Raw genomic sequence first — 9,634 nt, forward strand, 5'->3', positions numbered from 1 at the left:
AACACTGGGGTGCATGTGTCTTTTTGAATTATGGTTTTCTCTAGGTATATGCTCAGAAGTGGAATTGCTGGGTCATATGGTAGTTCTATTTTTAGTTTTTTAAGGAACCTCCATACTGTTCTCTGTAGTGGTTGTTATCAATTTACATTCCCACCAACATTGCAAGAAGGTTCCCTTTTCTCTATACCCTCTCCAGCATTTACTGTTGGTAGATTTTTTGATGATGGCCACTCTGACTGGTGTGAGGTGATACCTCACTGTAGTTTTGATTTGCATTTCTCTAATTATTAGTGATGTTGAGCATCTTTTCATGTGCCTCTTGGCCATCCATATGTCTTCTTTGGAGAAATGTCTATTTAGGTCTTCCACCCTTTTTTTTTTTTTTTTTTTTGCGGTATGTGGGCCTCTCACTGTTGTGGCCTCTCCCGTTGCGGCGCACAGGCTCCAGACGCGCAGGCTCAGTGGCCATGGCTCACAGGCCCAGCCGCTCCACGGCACGTGGGACCTTCCCGGACCGGGGCACGAACCCGTGTCCCCTGCATCGGCAGGCGGACTCTTAACCACTGCGCCACCAGGGAAGCCCTTCCACCCATTTTTTGATTGGGTTGTTTTTTTGATATTGAACTGCATGAGTTGTTTGTATATTTCAGACATTAATCCTTTGTCCGTTGCTTCATTTGCAACTATTTTCTCCCATTCTGAGGTTTGTCTTTTTGTCTTGTTTAAGGTTTCCTTTGCTGTGCAAAAGCTTTTATGTTTAATTATGTTCCATTTGTTTATTTTTGTTTTTATTCTCATTACTCTAGAAGGTGAGTCAAAAAAGATCTTGCTGTGATTTATGTCAAAGAGTGTTCTGCCTTTGTTTTCCTCTAAGAGTTTTATAGTGTCTGGCCTTACATTTAGGTCTTTAATCCATTTGGAGTTTATTTTTATGAATCGTGTTAGGGAGTATTCTAATTTCATTGTTTTACATGTAGATGTGGTACATATATACAATGGAATGTTAGCCATAAAAAGGAACGAAATTGGGTCATTTGTAGAGATGTAGATGGACCTAGAGTCTGTCATACAGAGTGAAGTAAGTCAGAAAGAGAAAAAGAAACATCATATATTAATGCATATATGTGGAATCTAGAAAAATGGTATAGGTGTTCTTATTGGTAAAGCAGAAATAGAGACACAGATGTAGAGAACAAACGTACGGACACCAAGGGGGGAAGTGAGGGTGGAATGAATTGGGAGATGGGGATGGACATATATACACTATTGATACTATGTATAAAATAGGTAACTAATGAGAACCTACTGTATAGCACAGGGAACTCAACTCAATGCTCTGTGGTGACCTAAACGAGAAGGAAATCCAAAAAAGAGGGATATATGTATACGTATAGCTGATTCACTTTGCTGTACAGTAGAAACTAACACACTGTAAAGCAATTATACTCCAATAAAAATTTTAAGAAAACAAAATAAAATCACAATAACATCTTAAAGCTCCTTAAAGTTTCCGAATAACTGGGATTCGCATGATCTCACGTTAACACTCTGGGGTTCACAGGGTAATTTTTGTAATATCCATTTTGCAAATGAGAAAACTACCTCCTAGAAATTGTGATTGGATTGAGATAATATTTAATAACTGATGGTGTTTTGACTAAACCCAAGTCTTCTAACTCAAAGTGTTGTGATCTTTCCTCTGTTCTACTTTATATTTTCTTTGATATCTTACAAAAACTTGGGTAATCACTGTCAACAGGGCAGTACATTGGACCCTCATACAACTCAGCAATGTGTAACTTTAAGGAAAGCAAATGAAACAGGGCAGGTTTAGCTGGGAACATCACTAGTTCTAACAGCATTTTGGAAAATTAAGTAAATTGACATTTTGATCCTTGCATGTACAATTATGATAATTCCCTGTTTATCTTCATTCTATTTTTCTCTATATGAGCAAGACTAAATTTTATTCTAGTACCATTTTAACTAGGAATTCCAATTATTCTATAAAACATTAAGTATAAGCTTCTTATAATATCTTCACATTTATAAGCGTAGAATTTGACAAAATGGTGCCAATATTCAACCTTAATTTTCCCACTCATCTTCCTCACGGCTTCACTGACAACATCTTTTTTTTTTCTAGACTTCTTATTCACTCTCTTATAATCAATAATCACCCAGATATGGCAAGTTCCTTTATTTTCTGTTCCAAATTGTATGTTTTGCTAATTCTGACAGATAATCGTGGTGTTCCCTTAGTGGAAATTAGAGGATGGTGGGGGTGGAAGAAAAATCTTTCTCTGCCACTGCTGAAAAGAAATGTTGATGCCTGCAATTAATCTAACTGAGGATCTAGGGAATCACATGTTCCTATATTCCTAAGCCCCTTCAAGATGATTGCGGATGGTCTCTGTGTCTTCATGAAAGAACACAACACAGTAGTTTTTATTTGAAAGACAATTATTTCACTTGTTAAGGTAACTTTGATCTTCAGGAAAATCTCAGCATTACTGTGTTAAATGATTATTTTCAGGGGCTGGCTTAGATTATAAGAGACAACTTAGGGGTAGAATTTGGCTTTGAGACAGAAGTGATAGCTAGTATATTCCATCACCCAAATGCTGTTCTTCTATTAAACTTAGCCTGAATGTCAAATCCTCAATAAGTAGGATCACCTCTCAGTCTAAGCCACTCTCATCAATTGTTAGTTCCATAACTTCCACAGAATCACATTACCATATATTCCTACCTGGCAACATTTGCATGTTGCCATATATAATCTGTCTTCTCACTTACTGCCAGAAAATTGAGAATATCCTCAATTTATCACAAATTTCTCTGATCTAACCAGGCACATCAACAACAATTTACTTACTATTAAATGCAATATTGAATACAATTGCAAGATTTGGGGAGTAAAATTAAAATAACAAAGCTATACTGAAAGAGGAATTGTGGCAGGAATTTAGGTCAGGGATCCTGAGCAAAGGACCAAGCGTTTTAGAGCTAAAAATCACTACCCTCATCCCTAGTATACCTTATTGTACTCCCTCATGCTTTACTTTTAAAAAAATACCATTTGTTGTTTTCTAGCATAATATATTATTTAATTATTCATTGTACTAGTCTTTCTATCACTGCTAGAATATAGTTTCCATGACTACAATACATATTAATTATTTTGTATCATTGCTGTTTACCAAGTACCTAGAATTTTGTTTGGTACCCAGTAGATTCTCAATAAACATAGATTGAATAAATAAATTAATGAAGGAAAAGTGTCCTTTCTGATCTTTCCTTGTCTATAGAGGCCTCTTGACAACCTGCCCCAAATTGAACCAATTCCTTTTATCCTTTCTCAATGCTTCCATGGATTATATCACAAATTCTTTATAATTTTTAGGTTGAATTTAAACACACATACATAAAAGTCATTCTTTCCTTCTTTTAGACTTATATTTCCTTGATTATTTATTAAACTGATCTATAAGAGGTGTGGTCTTTCTCAACATTTGGAATGTATCCTTGCACATGTAGATGCTTCATTTTTTAAACTGTTTTTAAGACTTGCATAAAGGACATAGGTAAAACTAGCAGTCATTCTCAGGCAATTTTTTTAGAATTTGTCTAAAATGTTCATTTAGAAAACATTGATGAGGTAGAAGAATCTATGAGGATATTAAATACAAGCTGATTTTAATTTTTAAAACATTGTATTATTTTGATAATTAATCAGATAATTCTCATATGCATAATTAGAAACTGATTGTATTGATATCCTTTCTAATTAGTTTTGGAAAAATGATCTTTAAATGAGTTCTCATTATCCAAAAACACAAGAAATGCTTTCTAGTTAGACATGCTTTTTATTTAGAGGATATTTATATTTAGAAATGCTTTATATTTAGAGAAGTATAGACAGGCTTCTTAGACAGGCTCCTCTAATTCTGCACACTAAAATACAGTAATGTGTTTCTTACTAGTCTATGAGGACTTCTGGGGTCTTGAAGAAAGGTAGTTTGAGCTTCCACAAAAGTAAATGAGAAGACCTAGTATGTACCGATCTACTGTTTATTTTACTCATTTTGACATTAGGCTTTCACTTTTTTGAATTTTATTATTTTTTTTAATACAGCAGGTTCTTATTAGTTACCTATTTTGTACATATTACTGTATATATGTCAATCCCAATCTCCCAATTCATCCCACCACCACCACCCAACCCCCGACATTAGCCTTTTTTTATACAGAAAAATAAATTCAACAATTTCATTGTTTTGCAATTAGCCCCCCTGTACATTAGAATTGTGTTATGTAAATGACACAGTGTAACTCCTATAACGCCCCTAATAATGAGAGGCCTTTCTAGATAAATAAATTGAGACTGTCAGTTTTATTATTCAAAAATAGTAATGTGAGGGAATTCCCTCGTGGTCAAGTGGTTAGAACTCCTTGCTTCCACTGCAGGAGGCACGGGTTCGATCCTTGGCTGGGAAACTAACATATGTTAGATTTATTTTACTAAGTTATTTTAACGTAGGTGATACTTTATAAATCACCTATAAGATATAAAACTTAATAACTAAGTTAGATGACAAAATAAAAGTGTTAAGATGGCCTATGTGTCATGGATGCATTATTGACTTTATTTCAGTGGGACTGTAAAATTAAAGGTAACTGAGCTATGTGGGGTTTATGGTCCTGTAGGGAATAATGGACAAACCACAACATGTCAGTCTTAGAAGTCATTAAATAATTTGTCATTAAAGGGAATAGTGATGAGAAGATAGAGAAGAAAAAAATCACTGCAAAATGAAATATTAGCTTCTGTATATTAAAAAGGAGAAAGGCAAAGGAAATACAAATCAAAAAATGTGAGGAATGACCTTAACCTGGAGTTTAAATTCAACCTAAAGAATCAAATACAATATGATATAATCAATGTAAGAGTTGGGAGATGGAGAAAGTGAGGGTGGTTCAAGTTGGGGCAGGTGGTATGGGATTGCTACAGGCAATAAATATTATTTCAGCCTGAGGCATTTTGAACTGATAGCTGAGTAAGGAAAGAAAATCTAAGGTCATTTAGGTATATTATTAAAGTTTTGAGAAGGAACTGGCAAAAGTTTCTGATGACCTGGGTAATAAGAAACATTGACTGGCTAATACTTGTCATAAAATGGTGATCAGTATTGTAAAATGCAGGTTGCATTCCAATCTATAATCACATGAAGAATTTGAGTGATGAGAGTAAACAGTAAATATATTGAATAAGCACGTTTTAACTATATAAGTGAATTAAATAGCTATAGACCTAGGAAGAACATGTTATATAATTATCACTATTATATCTAGTTTCAAGTTAACCTGGTAAACTTCTTAAAAGGAACTTGTGGATAAACTATTATGTGATAATTTCTTTAGTCTATTTATTTAACTGTGTGGCATAAATATTATTTAACACTCCCTCCCAAACTTCTGTAGAATTTCACAGAAATTTCTACATAGGCAATACTAAAAAAAACCTTAGTAACAAGTTTTTAAAAATTAACATGTGAGATCTAAAGTGCAATCTTTGTTAAAACAGTCTTTTTTCAAAAGCCATGGCTGTCTGTAAAATGCTAAATTTTCTATTCATAACATCAATGTAAGAAACTGAACAAAACCCCAACACCTCCCCTCGTTGTACATAGCATGTTACACAGCACATGTCTTACAATTTAAAACTTATCACCACATAACTTATTATTTAGGTATTGGTTCATTTGTTTAGCACCCCCCCAACCCACTAGATTATAATCTGTATTTCTTATACAGGATCCCAAGGGTTTAGAACAGTGCCACGTACATAGTAAGCACTTAAAAAATAAATACATCTAACGTGTTGCCATGACTTTTCCTGATTCATGTAAAAGATACTTGAAAGGAATTATGATGTATAGTACTCTTCCGGTCTATACTTAGCCATATGAATAGGAAGGGAGAAAATAGCAAGGTCTGAATACAGTTAAATCATAAAGACCTAGACTATGCCTGATTTTGGAAAGATAAATCATCGAATTAGACAAGATCAGAATCTTAGGTAGATAGGAAGTTGCTCCTTAGAGATTTAGAAGATGGAATGCCTAAAGGATAGTTTAAAATGCATAGTCCCAAAGATCCACTGGCTTTATACAGGGTAGCAAAAACAGTCATTTACAAATAAAAGAAATGTAAGAACAGGAAGTTTTTAGTCTTGGTGTAAATCAGGATTTTAACATGTATGCAAAATTAATTGGACTTAGAGAACAATCTTGCTTGACATATTATGTATTGGTAGAATGTACTTGCTATATTATATATAATTTTTCTATATATGATTTATAGTCATTGGTTGAATGGATTAAATGGTTTGGGCATTACAGTGAAAGTTTTTTATTTTATCTTTTTAAAGGGAAATGTGAAAAAATATAACTTGTCTTAATGCATTTTTAAAATTCAGACCAACAAAATTACTAGTTCTTAAAAATACTCCTATCAACTATCCAAACTGTGGTAATAGCGTTTAAACCACTATAAGCCTAGAACTACAAATATTAACCCTATGCTAACAAGAATTGGTCCTTACTTGAGGCTTACTATCTACTATGTGTTAGTCACTCTTCTAAGTGCCCTACATATGTATAGGCTCATTAGTCCTTGGAAGACTCCTGTGAGGAAATATTAATATCCTTATTTTTCAGATAAGGAATTTGAGGCAGAAAAATACATAGTGAATTGTCCAAAGGCACACAGTTAGAATCAAATGGGAATCCAGGAAGCTTTGACTTGGAACTGTGGTCTTACCCATCATGTTTTATTGCCTCCCATTAAGTTACCATGAGCGCAAAGCACAACATTTGTTCCAATTTTTCTACTGGATTTTAGAATATACCAAAGATATAATGGGAAATGGAATTATCAAGATTTAAATTAAACTATCTCATGTATTATCAAAACATTTCCAAATTTCCACTTGAGGAAAACATCCCTACATTGAAACAGCAAATTTCTAATCAAGATGATGCTATGAGTTTATATGTGAAATACCCAACTCTACATCAAAATGACAACAGAATATGTGTACACACACACGCATGTGTATGAACACACACATAAAAATAATGCTTCTAAATAATGGGAAACAAATATAGCCAGATCTTAATAAAACCTACTATATATAAAGAATAATGAACCTGGATTTTGAGTGTGTGTGCATGTGTTTGCAGAGATAGAAATATATGGATGCCTCTATGTATATATACACACAAGATAATTACTTTAAAAAATACTTTAGGCAAGCCACAAACATATAAAGTTACAACACAGATATTCACAAATATAGAAGTTCAGCTCAGGAGGTCCAGCACCACCCATTGGGAACCTAGCAGGAGTGACGAGCAAGAATTATAGGAAAGTAATATCCTGGACAATCTGAGCTGAACTTTTTTTTCAAAATTGATGAAAAAACAAATGGTTTCTTTGTCTTCTTTATATTCAACCATCTTGGCCACTCCTCTCATTAGTCTTCTTCAGATGGAGAGCATACCAAGTACCAAGCAAGAGGAACACAAATTTTTTTACACACAGGTATAACATAATGAAATGAAAAAATACCCGGAATAAAGGGAAAAATATTAAAAACTGGGAGAAAAAAATTAAATAGCAACCAAATTAGAATAACAGAAGACTTTTAATCAGTAAAAAATAAGATTCAACTGATAAAAGCAAGATAAATATAGTGGTGCTTAATGTCAATAATGCATTTTTATGGATTCCTTGCCATCAATGGAAGTCATCATGTATCTCAGGGGGATGAATGATGGTGTGTTACTGGAAGCCCTAATAGTCAAAGAGCAGCCTCAGGACAAGATGGTTAAATAATCTTATTTTCCTTTGCTGACAGCATCAGGTCTTCTGGGGTCTTCTGGATATCTGCTAAGGCGTTATACTCACTTGCAGCAAATTTATAATGAGGATACAACTTTTATCATCCCATCTAATCTTTCTCTCTGATACTCCTCTGACTTCCTGAATAGCAAAATTACAGATTGACTACTTCCCCAGCAGCCAGTGCTGCATACGTTACACCTCTACAGATAGGAACCTTTGGGTCTCCCAATTCATTTACTACTCAGGAGTATAGAGCAGACCAATTAATGAATACACCTTGTTTATGTTAGGTAACAACATAACTACCACTGCCAGAGAGTTTGGAATGATTCCCACATTCTCATTTTAACATTAACCGCCAACACCACTCTTTTAGCAAGACTGAATTGCAAGAGTATTTCTTTAAGATATCTTAGAATCTGTGATGGATTTGGAATTACCTGAAATGGTCACAGTTTTGCCCAGACATCACCAGAGAAGCTCAACAAAGTGGATTTAGTAATGCTATCAGAATGAAAAAAGATATATGCAATGATTCTGCCTCATCCCTTCATTTTAGACCCCACTGTTTCATTTTTTCACCAATATTTAAGCATGTTTAACTGTCTATTGTTTTGCTTTTTTTTTTTTTAATTGATTCTGGATCAAGATTATGTTAACCAGCCTAAAGCCAAAAGTTTCTGATCTGACTTTCAGACTTAGTTAAATGAGCAATTAGGAGAGAAAAGTGTCATGCATTAACTCTGTGGACAGCTCTGTAAGCAGTCCATTTTTTTATGCTAAAAATTTTAAGGAGTTCATCCTTTTTCTTACAGTATCATCTACACAGCTCTTAGTAAAATTTTTACGTCACAGAACTGAGCATGCATTCTAGGACACCAGTCAATATTTCAACTTCTGCCACAAGATATGGTCTCATATTTTCACATCCAAGTATCCAGAGGCTTCATTATTTTCTCACCTCCAACCTACATCCCATATCAACCGCGGGTTCTACCTGCCAATCCAGGTGATTACACAAAAGGAGCTGAATCTCATCATAAGTGTTTTTCCCCATCAACAGAGGAATGGATAAAGAAGATGTGGCACATATATACAGTGGAATAAGAACAAAAAGAACAAAATAATGCCATTTGCAGCAAGATAGATGGACCTAGAGATTGTCATACTGAGTGAAGTAAGTCAGACACAGAAAGACAAATATATGATACTGCTTATATGTGGAATCTAAAAAAAAAGGGTACAAATAAACTTATTTACAAAACAGAACTATAAATTTGCTGCAAGTGAGTGTAACGCCTTAGCAGATATCCAGAAGACCCCAGAAGACCTGATGCTGTCACAGATGTCACAGATGTAGAAAACAAACTTATGGTTACCAGGGGATAAGGGGGGAGGGATAAATTGGTAGACTGGGATTGACATATACATACTACTATACATAAAATGAATAATAAGAACCTGCTGTATAGCACAGGGAACTCTACTCAATACTCTGTAATGGACTATATGGGAAAAGAATCTAAAAAAAAAGAGTGGCTATATGTATATGTATAACTGATTCACTTTGTACACCTGAAACTAATACAACATTGTAAATCAACTATTCTCCAATAAAAATTTTTTTAAAAGTTTTTCCCAGAAAAAGTTATCACAGGCTAGAATTCAGTCTCTGTTTACTATAACTTCTGTGAACTACCAATATACAAACAAACTTGGAAAA

This window comes from Tursiops truncatus, chromosome 1 (genome assembly GCF_011762595.2).
Source record: "Tursiops truncatus isolate mTurTru1 chromosome 1, mTurTru1.mat.Y, whole genome shotgun sequence".
NCBI classification, from domain to species: Eukaryota; Metazoa; Chordata; class Mammalia; order Artiodactyla; family Delphinidae; genus Tursiops; species Tursiops truncatus.